The 17,867-nt window shown below is 39.2% G+C and overlaps 1 protein-coding gene across 5 annotated transcripts in view; it reads left to right on the forward strand.

Moving 5' to 3' along the window:
* The window catches only part of PKIB (cAMP-dependent protein kinase inhibitor beta), a 53,912-nt gene that overhangs the window by 28,169 nt on the left and 7,876 nt on the right, over nucleotides 1–17,867 (forward strand). The window contains exon 1 of one of the 5 annotated variants that reach the window (XM_058836009.1): nucleotides 5,023–5,099. The exons of the other annotated variants lie outside the window; for them this stretch is intronic. The gene's annotated coding sequence lies outside the window, so the exon portion shown is untranslated. Of the gene's footprint in view, nucleotides 1–5,022; nucleotides 5,100–17,867 lie in introns of those variants that run through there. 5 annotated transcript variants of the gene reach the window in all.

Consider the following 17,867-nt stretch of genomic DNA (forward strand, 5'->3'; position numbering starts at 1 on the left):
GAGGCACAGGGTTTTTCTTGAGTATAGTTATATTAAAACTGTCTAATAACTCTTTACAGTGTAAATAATCACTCTTTGAATTTGGTACATGCAAATAATGTAAACAATTGAAAACTGACTCTTCAACTTTGTTTTAATGCTGTTACTTTTTTATAGGTGTGGTAACTCCTCATTGGCAGGGATAAATTCTAATAACCATTCCCCCAGGGAGATCAGAAAAATCAAATTATTAGGTGTGGTGAGTCAACATAGCATGTAAAAAGAGAGGCAATTACAACTGTCCTGTCATCAGATCAGTAGGTCTGTGTTGTGATTGACCTCATTCACTTCCACTTGCAAGAAGCATGTAAATGTCATAAGATGCTCTGCCACTCTTGTCCCCAAGAGAACAGTGTCTCATGGGGTCCTTTTTAGTGCTCTGTCAGTATTTTGGTAATACAAAGGAAAATATTCTTTCAGAGGAACATTCAGCAGTTCCTTGCAGCATAGTCAATGTTATTAGTGTCAAGTCTTACTTAAATAAAAGTACAATGTTTTGGTTTGATTTTGTTTTGGTTTTGCTCATGTTTGGTTTACCCTTTCTAAAAGCTCTTTGCTTCAACAGTTTTTAGCTTTCAGTTTTTAGCTAGGAGCTCATTGGAGAAAGGGACAGGTAAGAATTCATGGCTTGTGGGGAGAAAACAAGCAGAGTCATTAGAGTACTCAGCTGGAAATGTGGAAGTTATGAATGGTGGTCTGGTTCCAAGGTCTCTTGTATAAGAAATAGTCACTGCATAAATCACAGAAGCAGGTTTCTTTAGGTTACAAGAATAATATTTTTTCTTTATATTTCAAGTGGTGGCCTGACAAATGCCAGTCCTGACCCCAGATTTTGTGGCATAGCTGTTTGGGGTTTTTTCCACTCAATTAAAGAATTGACTTAAAGTGTAAAGACTAGGGCAAAACTTGAGTTAACATCAAAAAACCAGAATTTCAGTTACAATACTTCTGCACAGTGGAAAGTGCTATTTCTCAGTTTCTTCCCTCGGATCAAAGCATTCACCTAGGAGACAGCAGCTCTAAGCAGTTTTTCTTCAAATCCCAAGGTATTCCTCTGTGCATGTTTTCAAAAGGAAGAATGAACTATGCCTGGTGGTTTGAAGGGGTCATTGCAGAGGTGATGGTTTCTTTATCAGCTGAAGTGAGCAGTAAGTAGGTGCAGGTGATGCCTGGCAAACCAGAGCAGGGAAAAGGTCTGTGATGGGTGGCGTCCCTAGGCAGGCCCTTCTCCCAGGTGTTACATCTTGGTTAGTTCCAGGTGGCTCTTCCTTCATGTATGAAATTTGTAGGTTGAAGTAATTTTCTGAAGCATCCAGCTTGGGAGAAGAAACTTCGGTATCTAGTTCTGCAGTTTGGCTTCTCTGTACTTTGCAGATTTGCTACCTCAAGCAAAGGTGTCATACATAGACATGTTCTTGGCTGAAGAACAAAGAAAATACACTCCCAGATGCTGGGAAGAATTGTGGTGTGTGAAACAAGGAAAAAGGCACCATCAGTTCCAGGAACAGTAGTGGGCTTTCATCATGACAGTCCACAAAAGGTTTTACTTTGCAAATGACTACTTGCGCTGGGCTTAACTCCATCTTTATTCGCTTCAGACAAAGGTGTGGGTTTATTAGTTTTAGGATAACCCCAAACAGTTTCATATCCAATGAAATTCAAAGAACTTCTTTCCATCCCTACTTATCTCACCTTAATGGCTATGGCAAGAGCATTCAGAGATAAAAGAAATTGGATGACCTATCTCCTCATACATCAGCGTAGGGATGTCTACACCTCATAATACAAAATAAATGCACCTTACAAATATGCTGAAATGACTTTACATATGTCTTATAAACCTAAGAACATTCTGGACATCAATCCAATAATATATTTCATGGTCTAATTTTGATTTCTTTAAAAATTTCATACAAGATAGCTAGCTTGGTTGGTCTTTAAAAAGACTTAACTGAGCCTCTCAAATGCACTAAATTCAAGCAGAAGCAGAATACTTTGTTCATATGTTAACAAATGAATAAATAGAACTTTTTTTTGTAGAAAAAGCAAGTAAAAGTCTCAGAAGTATTATCTGAAAAATAAATTTCTTGGAAGTGAAAAAGTAACTTAATAAATGATGACATGACAGGGTGGACTTTACACAATCCCTAAATGTTGTTTGGGAGACTCTGAATGCACTCACTGGTGCAAGACCAACAAAGTTTATCCAAGTTTACAGCAAATAACCTATCCTTGCATATGTAATGGACAAGCTTTCATTAAAGCCTCCTGTGGCATATTAGGAAGCTCTTAGATCATTAGTTTATCTGGCACCAAGCCACTTACCAAACTCCTAAGTGTGGAAGTTTGGTTTCTAAGTCACAGTTTTGGAAGCTGCAGTAACTGTTCAGAAAAATCTATCCTTCAGCTGGTAGAGCCCCTGAAGAGCTGCAAAGATGTGTAATATATATGCTTTTGTTCTTCAAAACAGAATAGAGAGAGCCCATCAACAGACCTTTTGAATCTACATGGTGTTTTCTTCTCTTCAGCGCTTAGGTACTTAAAGCAGCCAAAATCAATACACAAAATGTCAGGTCTGAAAGGGCATGTGTGCAAAAAAAGCATTTTGGGCTAAGGAGGTGGTTCAAAGCACTGACTGTGCTAACAATTTTGCCCAGTAATGTAGTAAAAGCATGGGTTTTGGTATTCAGGTGAGCAACAGATTTGGAACAAGATAGCATTTGAACTTGAGAGAACATTCACAATTTGATGCTTCCCTGCTAATACCAGGCATGGTTTACTGAAGGGAAGAGGAATGGAAGGAAAGACAGTAGCTTGGGAAAAGAGCTAACGGTGCTGTTGCCACTGCACTATCCCAGCTGGGCTGTGTGTGAGCATCAGCATGGTATCAACCACAGACCTCCTTTCTGTGACTGTAGAACAGGTAGTGTCACTCTGATAACATTTTCTGTCCCCCAGTATTCACATTACTCTCTTCTTAATTAGAAATCCATTCTTGCTTTACCTTGCCAACTATATTAAAATAAATGAAGCATATTTTGTAACCAGTGTCCAAGGACAGGTACATCACTGAATTTTCTTCTGCATGGTGTTAATTGAACAAAACCAATAAAATAGGCATAGCTGATATGTGCAAGAAGAAAACTAATTTTAGAGAGTGCTAAAAGCTTCAGGCAAGATTGTGGTTTTCCTGTAAATTTATACTGTCTTTATTGTATAAGTGTTGAGGTGGAAGCTGAAAAGTAGCACAACTTATTTTGAAATAGTTTGAAATCCAGTAATATCTCTGTGATGAACCCAAATCTGCTTCAAAATTCTGGCCTTTGTTAATATTCTAAAAACTTTCTGGAGGAGCATTTTTATAACTCATAGCTGTGAAACAGGAAGGAGTTCTCTGAGCCCTTCACAAAGTTTGTACGGTGTTTCATAAAGTGATTTCATTATTTCTCTACATGAAAGTGCAATGAAAAGACTATTCATCCAAGAGAGAATCTGGGGAAGAAAAGGTTATACTAGCCAAGAGCTGAATTGTTGAATACATTGGTATGGACTTTATTGTGGTTCCATATTTTACCCAAATTATTACATAAGTTGTTTGAAGGACAAATTAATATAGCCATTTAAACAAATTGTTAGCTTTTTAAACATTCTTTTCTTGCCTACATTAAATATTTGAAATAGAGATGACACTGTACAGAAAAGGAATATGTATGTAGGCAAATTATTTTCTGTTTCTTCTACCTAACTTTATGTGTCCGCTGACATCGACTGAAATGTTCTTTTTTCCCTCTAGTAAATAAGTAATCAGCTCATGTGAACAGTTCGTGGTAAGACCCCTATCTCGGTTGCCCCAGTGCACATCTAGAGAAACATAACTCCTGTGGGATTGCTTTAGTTTTACAGCAGCTAAATTTTATTCAGCTTGGATCTTCTGTGTTGGAAGAAACCTACTCAGCGGTAAATTAACCCCCACCTCCCCTCCAGCCCTCCCATTTGTAGGTGATTGACCCTTGAAAAATGTCAGATAGGGGCAACCTTGACTGGGTACAGAACATTGAATCATTTCCTCAAGCTAGAAGTTATTTTTTCCTGATTGTTTCTTGCCTTATTTTTTGCCCTGCTGACGTACGTGGCACACAAGGTATGTGTGGCTTCAAATTGCTGCAGCTGTTCTGATTTTTACAAGCATGGAGGCTTTTCCAGTGGCAATTTGCTTTTCTGGTAGTTAGGTGATATCAGCTTATTTTTGTGGAGACAAGAATCTGGAGCTGCTGGTACAACTTGAGCAGTGGCTTTGTTCTGTGTCTCATGCTGGCCCCTCTTGAGGCCATGCTGTGGGGCTGAAGGCATACCTGAACATTAAGGTACTTAGCATTTTGGGAGGCAGAATTGTGCATATTGTCAAGAACCCATACTAAATGATCCCCCTCTTGTATGCTGGTTGATTCTTCATCCAAATCAACTGATGGCTGATACAAAATCAGGCAGTGTGGTTATTCCCAGCTAGCTTTCTTGTCTCCTGTGAAACTCACTGTGTTTAGATGCTGAAATATGAACTCTGTTTTAGACATTTGCTGAAAATGTGTTGGCAAAGTAGTATTCATCTTAGAGCAGTGTGAAAGCAGCTTTTATGCCGCAGTTACGTGTTCTCTGTTTGGATAGCAGAACAGCCACGGCTTGTTGCTTACACGGTGTCCAGGCAGCAGTTGCCACCTTTGGGGTGAACGTAACAGCACTGCTGGTGCAGAGAAATTTGCCTCTCATTATGAGAGAATGGAGAATTCCTTTAATGGCACTGTTGTTAAGGATTTATTTTTGTACCCAAAGTGCCCTGAATGAAAAGGCTGACGTCCAGAAGTCTACCTGTATGGCATGCTCTCCTGTATGTGAATTTGTAATCTGTTCATTTATTTTAAATGCATGCAAGTTTATCTTCCTTCTTGGTGACAGTTCAGCTTTCCCTTGGTGTTTTGCTGTAGTCAGCTGAGAAGACAGACACTGAGATCACTTTCCAGTTGTTTCTGTGTGTCTCTGGTATTCATCAGCCTCTTTGCTGTCCTGTAAGTAGCTTTTTTCTTATGCTCTCGTTTGCTGTATTGTATTGTCTTTTGAGCTGTTTTTTAAAACATCTTAACAAGGTTTCACTAGTATCTGCCATTCCTAAAGAATTTTAGTTAATGAGCTGTGTTTGTTTCCTTACTGCCTTGAACAGACTAAGCAAATAGAGAAGTTCCCCTTTATTTAAATGTTCATAGCCTTGCGAGTGTTCTCCTGCTGCTGGGTTTTACACACTGTGAGGATCATCTTTGTCTTTCTAAGCTCTCCCTTGAAATGCTAGAGCTAGCATATTGTTTGGTATAATAAATGTGATTAGATTAAAATCCAAAAACCCCTCCATATTATTTGTTAAAATTATGTTCTTTGGTTGCGACACTCAGTGTTTTTGGGAGTTCCCTGCTGAGAAGTACAGAAATTAGTTCCGTTTCTCTGTGTGTGCATCTTTTCCTCCTTCAGAGGGGAAGAGGGATTCATTGGGTGAAACCATTTATTTGGCCCTTAAAATGCAGACTGTCAGGTCAGCCCTGCAGAGACATCCATATCAGAGCCAGGTTTCTGGAGCTATTTTTGACCATGAGGAGTCTGAGATGGAGTACTGGACACAAACAGCTCTGAACTGAGCAAGAATAGCTGGTTTTGCTTGTCCTTGGCCTTCACACAGTCATCACAAATGTGAAGGACTCTACAGTTGAGGGAGGAATGCTGAAACTTCTCAGTCAGGAACAAATCTTGCTCTTACTTTATTCCCTCTATCAGCTACATGAGCAAGGATTTTGTGGAGGGGTATCTGCAGGAATTTATTTTCTGACAGTGCTCTCCTAAAACCTCCATTTCATTGAACAAAGCTGTAGTGGTTTGGTTGAAGTTTTAAGGTACAGAATGTGACCCATGAGTTTAAAATGAGACCAGCATTCAGGTCCTATTCAGTGAAAGGTCGTGCCTGTTCATCTGCAGTCAAGAAAATGCAGTTATTTCTGCACTTTTTGTTAAAGAAAAAGACAAGTTATAAATAAAACAAACCTTTCAGCTGCTTATTTTAAAGTGAGACAAAGATGTAGCAGAGGAGACAGAGAAAAATGTTAACATGCCTGTAATCTTTGGTAGCTCTTCAAGAACAAGAGGTATTCTGCAGAAGGAGTCCCTTGAGATCTCCCTGTCTGCAGTTTTCCATCCAGATTCATGCAAGGCTCTAGAGAGGAGATGTAGGCTCTACTCATCTCCAGTGTTGAATGACGTTTAGAAATAGAGAATCCACCATATCTAAGGACAGGCACTCATTGGGGGACCATGACAAGCACATTCTTATTTTTCACCTTTTGAATATATAGGTCTTAATGCAGAACTAAATCCCAATATATAAACCAAGGAGTAAATATCTTGAGTACTACAACATCAGCATGATCCCTCAATGATCTGCACTTGCCAGTATCACTTCCAGGCTTTCTTTTGAAATGTTCAACTCATACTTCCACTAAAAAACACCAAGAAACCCTCCTATGGAATTTCCATTAAGCAATGCACTTAGGTCTGTGTTTCTGGGAAAGACACATCTTTGCAGACCATGTCTTCTAAAATGGTCATGGTGTTTGTTTAAATCTCTCTAGAAACAGAAGTTATCAGCTTGCAGAAAGATGCACTCAGGGATAATGCCTATCTGTTTTTGCCTTTTCTCTTTTTCTGTGCTTAATAACACAAAATGTGTGGAAAAAAAAAAAAGACTTCTGAGGAATTTGCATGGAAAATAAAAAAATAAAAGAAGACATTAATTTACACTGTTGGGTGTCAGGCTGTAATGTGATTATGCTGACAAAACTAAAAGCAGAAATGTTCAGAGCTCATAGGCATTTTAGGAGAGGTCTTTAGGTTAGCAGGTGGAAAAAATTTGTTTCTGAGCATTCTGCAGTTCCTGAATTCACACATTACACAGGTAGGCACAAGCGCTGACCAAATGCCATGGATTCTGCAAAACCTTAAGAGAAGCTTGCCAGGGGGCTGTTATTTCCAATTAAACATAAAATCTGATGGCTCCAAAATGTCAGTGCTGAACAATAATCTTTATACAAAGGGAAATTGGTCCTTTTGGGCTCCTCATCCCCCTGCAGCAGAGTGCCTTCAGCGAGGAATTGAAATGGCAGGTGTGAGTAACTCCAAATATCACATGTAACTCACTCTCTGCAGGTTGCATTGCTCATTCTTTTGTCTTTCTGTGGTGAGAGTCACCTGTGGTGCTACCTGAGAAAGAGCCTCTGCAGGGATGGTGGAGACTTTTGCCATGGTCCTTCTGTGGGTCAGGATGGGAGAGGCTGGGTGAGGAGGGGGACACTGGCCCTTTCTGCATGGAGCGAGCATGTCTATGAGCATGTGAATTTGCTGCTATAGGACAGAGAAAGAGGAGAGAAGGCATTTGCTGCCATGGGAGGGTAGGAAGAGAGGCATGGCTGGTGCTGCCTCTTTCAGGGTAAGAGGAGTTGAGATGAAGGATGTCCCATCTCCAGCATGACCTCTGTGGCTGTCAGCGTTTGACCATTTTTGTCTCACTGCTGGATGAGAGCACAAAGGAACAAACCTCCTGTGATAAAGCCAAACAAGGTCTGGGATTGCCTTGCCTCTTAACCTAGGAAATGTCTTGTATCACTGGCGCCATGTACAGGCTCTTTCCAGAGCAAAGAAACCCAGTGAAGTTTGTGGGCTTCCAGGAGTGAAACCAGAAAGTGAAAATTTCGGAGGGGTCAAATAGCCTGGTGATTAAAGCAGTTGCCATATCCATAGCAACTGAAGCTGACTCTCCTCCCACCCTGTGCAACTCCCTGAATACTGGCAAGCAACTCTTTAGGAGCAGTTGGAGGTCTCTCTCTTGCCTGGACCTAGTAAAAAGTTTCATTAAAACTGATGTAATTCAGTAATGACATGGCACCATCCCTACACAGCAGAAGTGCAGAGTCTCCTTTGAGTTTTCAAGATGAAAACCCTATCCAATTCTGTTCCAAGGGGAAGTAATGTTTGCTGAGACAGATCTTGCTAGTTGCTTCTCCTGCTCTTGTGGGAGAATGGCATTGCTCTAACATGTCAAAATTAAACCCACCTCTCACTCAGAATAAAGCAGACTAAATGTTAAATTAAAACTAAAAAGATGAGGAGAGAGCAGACTGTTAAACGTTTAAATCCAAAGGATTCAATATGTGGAACTTCCCCTTAATGTTGTTTGTATGACAAATAGGAACAAGACTTGATTGCTTGTTTATATTTTGGTCTTCATTCCTTCACTTTCCTTAAGCATCAATGGCCCATGCAGATTAAGAAAGTTAAATAAAAGTCCTGTGGATCATGGTATCCCAGCTAAAATAGCTTAAGGGTCCAGCCATACTTGGAATCATAGAATCATAGAATCGTAACATGGTTTGGCTTGGGAGGGATATTTAGAGGTCATTTAGTTCAAGCCCCCTGCCAATGGCAGGGACACCTGCAACAAGATCAGGTTGCTCAGAGCCCCATGCAACCTGACCTGGAATGTTTTGAGTGATGAGGCATCCACCATCACTCTGGGCAACCTGTGCCAGTGTTTTACCACCTCCTGTAAAAAACCTCTTCCTTATGTCTAATCTAAATCAATCCTCTTTCAGTCTAAAACCATCATCTCTTGTCCTGTCACAACAGACCCTACTAAAAAGTTTTTATTCTAGGCCCCCTTTCAGTACTGCAAGTCTGAGGGTTTCATTCAAATAATTTATAAAAAGTGCACTTCAACTTTCTACTGTCATCTTTTAAGTCATCCTATATGTACTGGTGATTTTCACAGCCTCCTTACCATTTGAGATATAAATACACCTTTTTTGGTCCCTTTTTAAAGCACTTAATCCAGGTGTTTCCATAGAAGGACATGTTTACTGAATGATGATTTATCAAAATGGAAAGGGTTCTTTGAAAGCCATCTACTTTAATTAGAGATAATTCGTGTGGAAATGACCTGCCTATTAGCTTCATGCATGCCTTGGAAAGGTCTTTTTGGTTCTTGTTCTTGAAAAACAGGCTATAATAATTTGAGGTAGGGATTTGCTTTTAGGGTTTAGATTTTTTGAGAGACAATAATTTTTCTTAAATGCCAAATAAGATCACTGAGATAATAAAATACCTTCCTTAGTATATTTTGTAGAATTTTGATTGAAATATGTCTTCTTTTTCATGAAACTAGTCTATAACTGTGAAACCCTAAAGTAGGAAGGCTGGTTTAGTGTCACAGGCTAAGATCATTAGAGGGTAATAGAGATGATTCATACCCTCATAAAATAGAAGTATATTGAAAGGCTAAAGAAATTAAACCAAATTAATCCCCTGTGTATTTCACAGACTTGTTTAGGCATGTAACTACTATGAATTTTACCTATTAGACCTGTTCTCCTAGGAAAAAGAGACACTCTGAAATAGCATGAAAGCCAGGGAGGTTTATAAATTGCTGTGATCAATGGTATCCTTTCAGCAACAAATAGTCATCTAAAAGTAGGAAGGGGGAAGCAAGTATAGTATTGAAGATAAACCCTTCACCTGAAGTGTAAAATTAATCCAAAATAAGTTCTAAGGAAAAAAATTCTTAATGTGTATTACAGATAATCATATAGCCTGTTTGTTTCCTTCATTGCTTCTCAAGAGATTGTGGGATTGTGAATTATTCATTTATTTAATTTCTTTTATCAGTGATACTCAGTGGAGCTGTGCTTAGCTGGCTCATTTCTAGAAAATTTAAGAACAAGATGCTCTCAAATACTTATTCCCCCATATTCCTTGTTCTGTGGAAAAAGCTTTTCCCCCAGTCTCAGAACATTCTGGCAGAGGATTAAATCCTACGGTTTCATTATTCTGATCCTTTGTGGGTGTAAATACCCTGTGGTCTCTGACCTTGGCACAGTCACAGATTTTCTGGTGCACAGGTAACCAGAGACTGTATCATCGGGTTTCCTATCCCCTGGAGATAACTCTTACCACCAAATCTGAGTGGGACAAATCTGACTCAGTGATCTGCTCTTGAATGTCAAAGCACTTGTTCCTAGTACTGTGTCCTGGCTCTATTATCAAATTTCAGTGGAAGCAACACAAGCCTTGCAATTAGATGAAGTACGTGGGAAACTGCAGGGTCAAATTGTAAAACTGTACTATCAGGATATGTCTCAGTGAATTGAAATTGATTGAATTCATTTTTTTTACTTGCAATTTAAAGTCTGTTGTAAATATAATTGAGAAAGTCTTGTGAATCAAGGTCATTATTTAAGTTAAATTATAAGCCTAAAAGAAGACAGATTTCTCAAATCTCAGTCTATTTTCTTGGTGAGTCACCATGAGAGGGGCAAATTTTCCTAGCTGTAATTTCATTAAAATCAGTAAATAGGACTACTGCCAAGATTGAACAGGTAAACTTTGACCTCAGTGAAATTGTATTAGAGTAAGCATGATGTATGCTGGAGAATTAAATGAAAATAAAAAATATTCATTGAATATTGAAGAAATACTGTTTCTGAGGCAAAAAAATTGTGCTAAAGCATAAATATAGTATAAATGGAATATACCAAGCAAGGAACTGAGGGTCCTCATTTCAAATGCAATTGTTGAACAGTGCAGCAAAGTCATATAGCTTCTCAAAATGTATCCATATGTCCTATTGATTTTTCATTTTTGTGAATGTTAAAGTCACTGACATGTCAAGGAGAGCAGTAGGAAACTTAAGTAACTCATTAAAGGCTGTTCCAGGGCACCAGGCTGACTTGCAGTTGGAGGTTAGCTCCATTTTCCTTGTATTAGACTTCACTTGCCAAATGGCTGTTTCCTGCCTGGGCTCACTTTAACAGTCACCAGATTGGTCGGAAAAGCACAGTGTTCTTTGTTGGTTCATCCTCCCCTGAGGGCAAGCTGAACCAGAATGATTTTGCAGAATTTTCCAGCACCTGTAGCGGTCTAAGGACATGGTCAAGACAAAGTTTTAGGAACAGAAATTATCTTTTATTAGTTATTAGTGATTGGAAAAACCTTCAGGTAGACCAGCAGAGATAGCTTTATAGAATTATCCTGTAATAATTCACTTACATAAGCAAAATCAAAGACCTTTTACTGCCCTTGAACTGATTTACTAAAATAATATTTTATTAACTATTTAAACATTTATTGAATTGAGCAAATATGATTTTCTTTCCACCATCCTATTCAGTGAAACATGCCAAATGAGGTATTTTGGATTGGATTTCCAGGAGTATTCTTGGATGAGCCAGAAGAATAGTTCAGGAAGCCCAGATCATTTGTGGAGTATGAGACACCCCTGAAGTGAGAAATAAATTAATAATTATGGTGAAAATAGTTATGCAGACCTTCATGGCAAAAGTAAAGAGCACTGAGGCCCCAAGAACTGTGTTTGAGATAAGTTTCGGGGTGATGTCTGCAAGATATCTGAGGGGCTCCCAGACTGATATTTACTGAAGAGGGGTGGTAGAGATGCTCCCATCAATAAGCACTACTGAAATAGCTGAAGCAGTCAGCTGCTTTACCTGTCAGGCTGGTGCTTAAGGAAGCCAGCAGAATAAAAAAAAAACTTGGAATGTTAGATTTACAGACTCACTCATGATGAAGACAAGCAGGCTTTCCTGAAGCTTTCCATGGTAAAGAAAATAAAATTAGCCTTTATTAGTATGTTAGTACTTTTACTACTCAGTAAAGAATAGATTTAAGCTTACTTTGTTTTAAATGCTGTTTCCAGTCCTCTATGAGTAAGTAGCAATTTAATACTAAGTTTCACTTTGTTGTTGTTGGTTTGGTTTGTGTTGGGATTTTTGTTGGTTTTTTGTTTGGTTTATTTTGTTGGGGTTTTTTTTCTGTTTTGTTGTTTTGTTGGGTCTTTTGGGGTTTTTGTTTTTGTTTTTTGGGGGTGTTTTTCCTAGAACAGACTGCTATGAGTAATTCTTGCTCTGAAAGTTGTGACTCCTCCTTGTGTGTGCTTGCACTATGAAACCAGAATGCAGAAATGAAAAACTTAAATAGGAAAGTTTTACTCAGGGAGAAAACACATGCTTGGATTTGACTGGACTTCAGCTTTTCCAAAGTTTTCGTCAGACATAAACTACATAATTATAAGACAAACTATCCTCTCCTATGCTCAGGTGAAGAAATGCTGGGGGGGTGTGACTCCAAAACTGGCTAAATCCAAGTATTTGCACATTAGTCAGATGAAACTGAGATAAGAAGGGAAGTCCATGAAAAGGAAGGGATGGTCTGGTCTGATTCAGGCTAAAAAAATACAGCTTGTAGGTTTGAAGAAGGAAGAATCATACAAATAAAATAAAATTCATCTGGCTTTATATATAATTATAGAATGTTACATGGCTGTGACAAAGATAAAATAAAATGTCAGCTTTTATGGATGCTAAATATGAGCAAAAGCAGGGAGCACAGTGCCTCTGGAATAGCAGGCTGCATAACTTTCTCAGTCTCGCCTGAGAAAGTGGCCTGGGAAATCATAAGGAGGAATTAAAACAATCCTCAGAGATGGAGAACAGCCTTGCAGGTGCTGTTTGTTTGTTCCTTGTTTTCTTGCCAGAGAAAGTCGAGGGGTGGTGAACCCCACTGACCAATGATGGTGATGTGTTAGTTTACTAACCAATAAGAGTTTTCTTTTCTGTACTTTTCACGTATCAGTCTATAAAAGAAGATCTGAGGTAATAAACTTTAGGAGCTCTCCTGTTCAACTCACAAGAGAATCCGTGTCGTTCTTCTCGCCTTTCCCAATAAAGCGACAAGCTTTTTTTGCATAGCTAAATTAATATAGTACTTCTAAGAGCTTGTCCTTGCTTTTTAATGGAAATGGTCTCAGTGCCATGCTTTGAAGGCTTAGGAATTTAGCAAGGTGCCTGCAGCTATTCACATCGAAATTCCTGCTTGCTTCCAGACTGTTACCACCTAACTGCTGAATGGAAAGAAGCACAAGCTTCTGTCCCTCAGCAGTTTCATAATGGAAAGGTAACCCTTTCACCAAATCCACCTCTATCTCCAAGGGACACTCTGGAGGTCTTAATATTAAATAAATAGTGACTTTTCTCCCTGGAAGGGTGCTGCCTGCAGGGCAAAGAAGATGCATTTCTCTGCAGATCTTATTGGAGCTGCTGGTTCTTTTCAGGGCTCCAAACAATATCAGTCTGTAAAGACTGTCACAAATACTACATATTTAGTGGCCTAGGTGTTGTAGCACATCATATTAACAATATATTAACAATAATTTATCCCCCTCAAAAAAAAAAACAAACCTGAGAAGACAGATTCTTGGTGTACTAAAGACTTTTTAAGTTAAAAAAACAAAGCTGTTTTGCTGTTACCTAGCTAGCTTGCTGCTAAGTGTAGGGTCTCCATTGCGCCCATCTTTCTGCTCATCGTACACCAGAGCTGGTCTCCTGCAGTGTTCCCCAGAACTGAACACGCCTCTTCCTCCCATGTTGCCTGCCTTCCAAAGAAACTCCTCACTACTGATTTAGTTCTTCTTCCTCAGTAAGGTTCTAGAGCTCTCCTTTCTTTCCATGTCCCTTTAGCTTCCCTTGTAATTTCTTTGTCTCACAGACCCTCAGGTAATCTCTCTTCTCTCAGAGGCACAGCTGGCAAGTAAAGAACCAAATCCCTCTCTGCTCCTAATGAAGAATACAGATTTGCATACATATGCTGGGTTACGTAGATGACTTGTCTGTGTCACAGGAAGTGTTTGTGGGATGTGGGGTCAGCAGATATCAAAGCAGAGGGAAAAACTTCTTTAATGCTTCCCTAAGGAATTCCCAGTTGAAGGGCTGAGGAGAAAAGAGATTGGAGAGGCTGGGGGATACTCATTTTCTTGAGTGCCTTTGAGAGTGCAAAATATCATAAATAAAATTGAACTCCAATGTTGTAGTTGCAGAGACTCTGCTAGACAAGATTAGCAGTAAAAATTATTCCTGATTCTGAAATTTCTCCTCATACATATTCCTGAAAGTGAGCAAAATTCTCTTGAATTTCTGACCATATTCAGATTCTAAGAAAGGATTTAGCAGGTTGGAACTGTGTGGCTGAACTCAGAAAGTAGGATGTGCATTTGCAACAGAAAATGAGTCTGTGGGGATGAATGGACAAAATATAAGAGGAAGAATTAGGTTGGTCAGTTGATTTGTTACCACTGAGTTTCATTTCTTATTCTGTAGTAGGGGATGTGTTTGATTTCTTTCCAGTGTAGCTCCTGAGTTAGAATTGAACTGTGTTTCCCATGAAGTCGACTAACATTTGTGTCTGTCATTGCTCTTGGTCACGCACAGACATTCCGAAAGTGACATGTTTGGTTGCCTGGTATTGACTGCCTTCAGCTAATGTCACTTCATTTATTACTTGCTGCAGATAACTTCTGATTCAGTTGTCAGTATCATGACTGCTTCTGCTCTCTCCCTTATTTTCTTTCACAAAGAGAAAATTGTGCCATTATTTAGAACTGCTGTTAGTGCTCTCCTGTGCATCAGAGCACTGTGCATACTCAGGGGTCAGACACAGCTCACAGTCAGGCTTTCTACTCTGTCCGGGTTTATAGAGGGTGAACTGCACCATTGGTATCTGTGCATTCTCCAGAAGCTTAAAGGCATCAGGATCAATCTTACATTGCTTTTTTCCCCTCTTGTCTTTCCCATGAGTATAATATTGGCTTTATGAAAGTGATCAGAAAATTAAACTGAAAGTTTCAATGTTCCATTCTGCGGAAGAAAAAGTCCTACAGCTTTGGCCCAGTTTTTCAGATTCTGTGCCCTAAAATAATGGATTTCTGAACAATGGGATCAAGATTGTGGCTATTAATTCAGTGCTTCTGAGAGCAGGAAATGGAGGAATGGTGCAATCGTGATATCCCAGTCTGACCATTTTGGAATTAAGATCATGTATGGAAGCCATTTTTGCACACTATTGATAAGGATGTTGCTTCTGGTGCAAGAGTGTAGAGCGGGTCTTGTACCCAGGGCAGAAATAACACACAAGACCTTTGTGTAAAATGTCTGTACAACTGTGTACACTGCAAAGAACCAAAATGGAAAAAACATGTTACACAATATACCAAACTTTCAAATATCATCCAAAAAAATATCAAGTGTTATATGGACTATAATAGACGGACTGAAACAGATGTAGAAGGACATGCTTCTGCTCTGTAGATTTACTGAGATGGGATATAATTTAGTTTCCCTGCATAGGAAAACAAAAATTCATTCATTTTTCTGAGAACATTTTTCTCAGAAAGGCCAACTCTGTTGGTACAGGAAACCCAAATCATCTTTCTAAAGTGAAATAATAAAATGTACTCTTGTTCCTAGTTTAATGATATATTAAAGAACTTGAAAGGCAACAAATTTACTTCTTTTTCTTTAGTAGATCACTTCTAACATTCATATAGCTATATTACTTCTGCATACTAAGAAATGTGTGATTTCTTGCCCTAAACCCCAAACAAAATTGAGACCCCTTGGTTTGAATATCCATATGGTAAAGATGTATTGGTAAAAAACACTTGCTTATTTTTCTGTGTGCTTCCCAGCAGCAGGGTTGCCAGTATGTAACAAATGATCCTGATATGAAAAAAAACAGAAGAGAAATTTTTCTCACAAAATTTATGTGTGTGCCCAGGTTACTGTTAGTCATCATCATAATCTCTAGGCTATCTTCCTTAGAAGCATGGATGTTCCTAGGTGGTTTTTTTTCCCCTTTTCTGTGGTCCAGAAATGCCTCAGGATAAAGCGTAAAGACAACGTGCGTATGTATGATGAGAATGTTCCTATTCTGAGACCTTTGGTAAGAGGAGACAAAGACATGAGAATGCAGCTGCAGCAGAAGTGGATGTGAAAGCATGGCAACTGCTTAGCAAGAAGATGTGGTTTTCATCTCAGTTGCACAGTAGGAAGCACTTCATTCAATAAGTTTTCTGTTCTCCTTACTTAAAAAGTTTTGAGTCTACAGACTTTTGGGGTAAAGGTGAATGGAGAAGACTCATTACAAGTAAATAAAGACAAACTAGACACCACTTGAAGAACTAATGTTTTTTTCTGAATATATTAAGACGCTGAAATGCGTCTTACAGTAAGAGACCCTCAAGACACAGAATCAGTCAGTCTGGCTCTGAAAGTACTACTTGGATATTGAATTTTTCATCTGTTTTGTGAGAGGATTTCATGCTTTCCAGTTTGTTTCTACTAAAGGGCATTCAGAACAAACAGTGTTTGGGAAGCGTAGCTTCCTCTGATAGCACAGGCAGAGACTATTCATAAGTTTTTGACAAAAGTGCATGAATAGCAAGGAGTGATGTGGTTGGTCTTTCAGACTCCTGCATGGAGTGGAGTGCCATGGAGTCCCACAGAGCCAATGTTGGGAACCTTTTTATATTTACTGTGGAATGGTTTGTCCTTCCAAGCAGAACAAATCTGGTGGTCTGTCTGTATTAGACAGTACCAAGATCAGAAGCAAAAACAGCTTTCACAAATACTTAAATTTATCTATCTACTAATAGATAATACAGAAGAAGAGACAACACTGACATTAAATGTGGACTTTGCCACCTGCTACAACTAAGCACCTTGAAGCATTATTTCCCTTTATTCTCAACAGAAATTGTTTCAGGAGAATAATTTATTCTTTTCCTGTCACTTGTTTAAATAAATTATGCCCAGAATCTGTGACTCATTTTCTCCCAAATGGATGGCTATGCTGCCAGCAAAAGAAGACTCAAAGATTAACAAACTAGCTGTCTTTTAGTGAAAATGCCATTGGTAGTTTACCTGACATTGTTTTGTCTAAGGACAGTTGCCTGAATATCTGATAGATCATTGATTTTTGCTTTTGGCAGTGGTCAGTTTTCACAAGCAGAGCATTTCCTTCCCCCATGCATACCTGAGTGGTCTGCTGCGCATTCTGGGTGATCCTGCAGGCATTTCAGAGGCATATATGAGAGGATTAATCTAATACTCCCAAAACCTCCTTTACACTGTCTTGCCCCAGTAATGTGCTGCAAAGTTAGTCCTGGTGATGGAGGGCTAGCTGGGATGCCAGTCATAGCCTTCAGTCTCTTAACTGGTAGGTGAGCCCTTCTGGGACTTGCACAAGTCTTCCTACTATTGACCCTCTGCAGACAGCCTCCATCCCTCCCCAACTCTTCTCTTCCACCCAGTCGCCTCATACTTTTGGGTAGACTGGGCTTTTGCTATGGCAAAAAGGGAGCTGGAGAAATTGTGATTTGGAAATCTCGCACTGTACTTTCGGAACTATGCTCTATTAGTCTGGTGAGCAGTGACACAGGAGAAAAATGACAACAGTAATTTGGAAACTTAGAGAAGCAACTGCACACAGGTATTGGCAACACGTGAGTATCTTTATCTTGGATAAAGCTAAAGTAAAATGGGTTCAGTGAAGCAGAAGGAGATGTTGGCAGCAGGAGAAGGAGTGGATTTGAGAAAAATAGATGCTGTGCACATTGTAATTACTGTTTACTCTGTGAAGAGGCATGAATAATACTGTGCTTAACAGATGCAAGGAGATGCCTGAAAGGTGGATATTTTCCAATGGATGTGTTAAAAAATGTAAAGGTAAAAACAGATGAAGAGCAGAGAAAACTCTGTATCCTTACTTGGATGTAGGCCTTTGAAAATACTGATAAAAGAGAGCCTCAGAAGGAAATTGAAGAAATCCCTTAGGACATTAACAAACTAAATGGCATTTCTCTCAAGTACAGCAGCAAGCTACTTTGAATAATGTCTGTCATA

The sequence above is a fragment of the Poecile atricapillus genome, chromosome 3, assembly GCF_030490865.1.
Source record: "Poecile atricapillus isolate bPoeAtr1 chromosome 3, bPoeAtr1.hap1, whole genome shotgun sequence".
NCBI classification, from domain to species: domain Eukaryota; kingdom Metazoa; phylum Chordata; class Aves; order Passeriformes; family Paridae; genus Poecile; species Poecile atricapillus.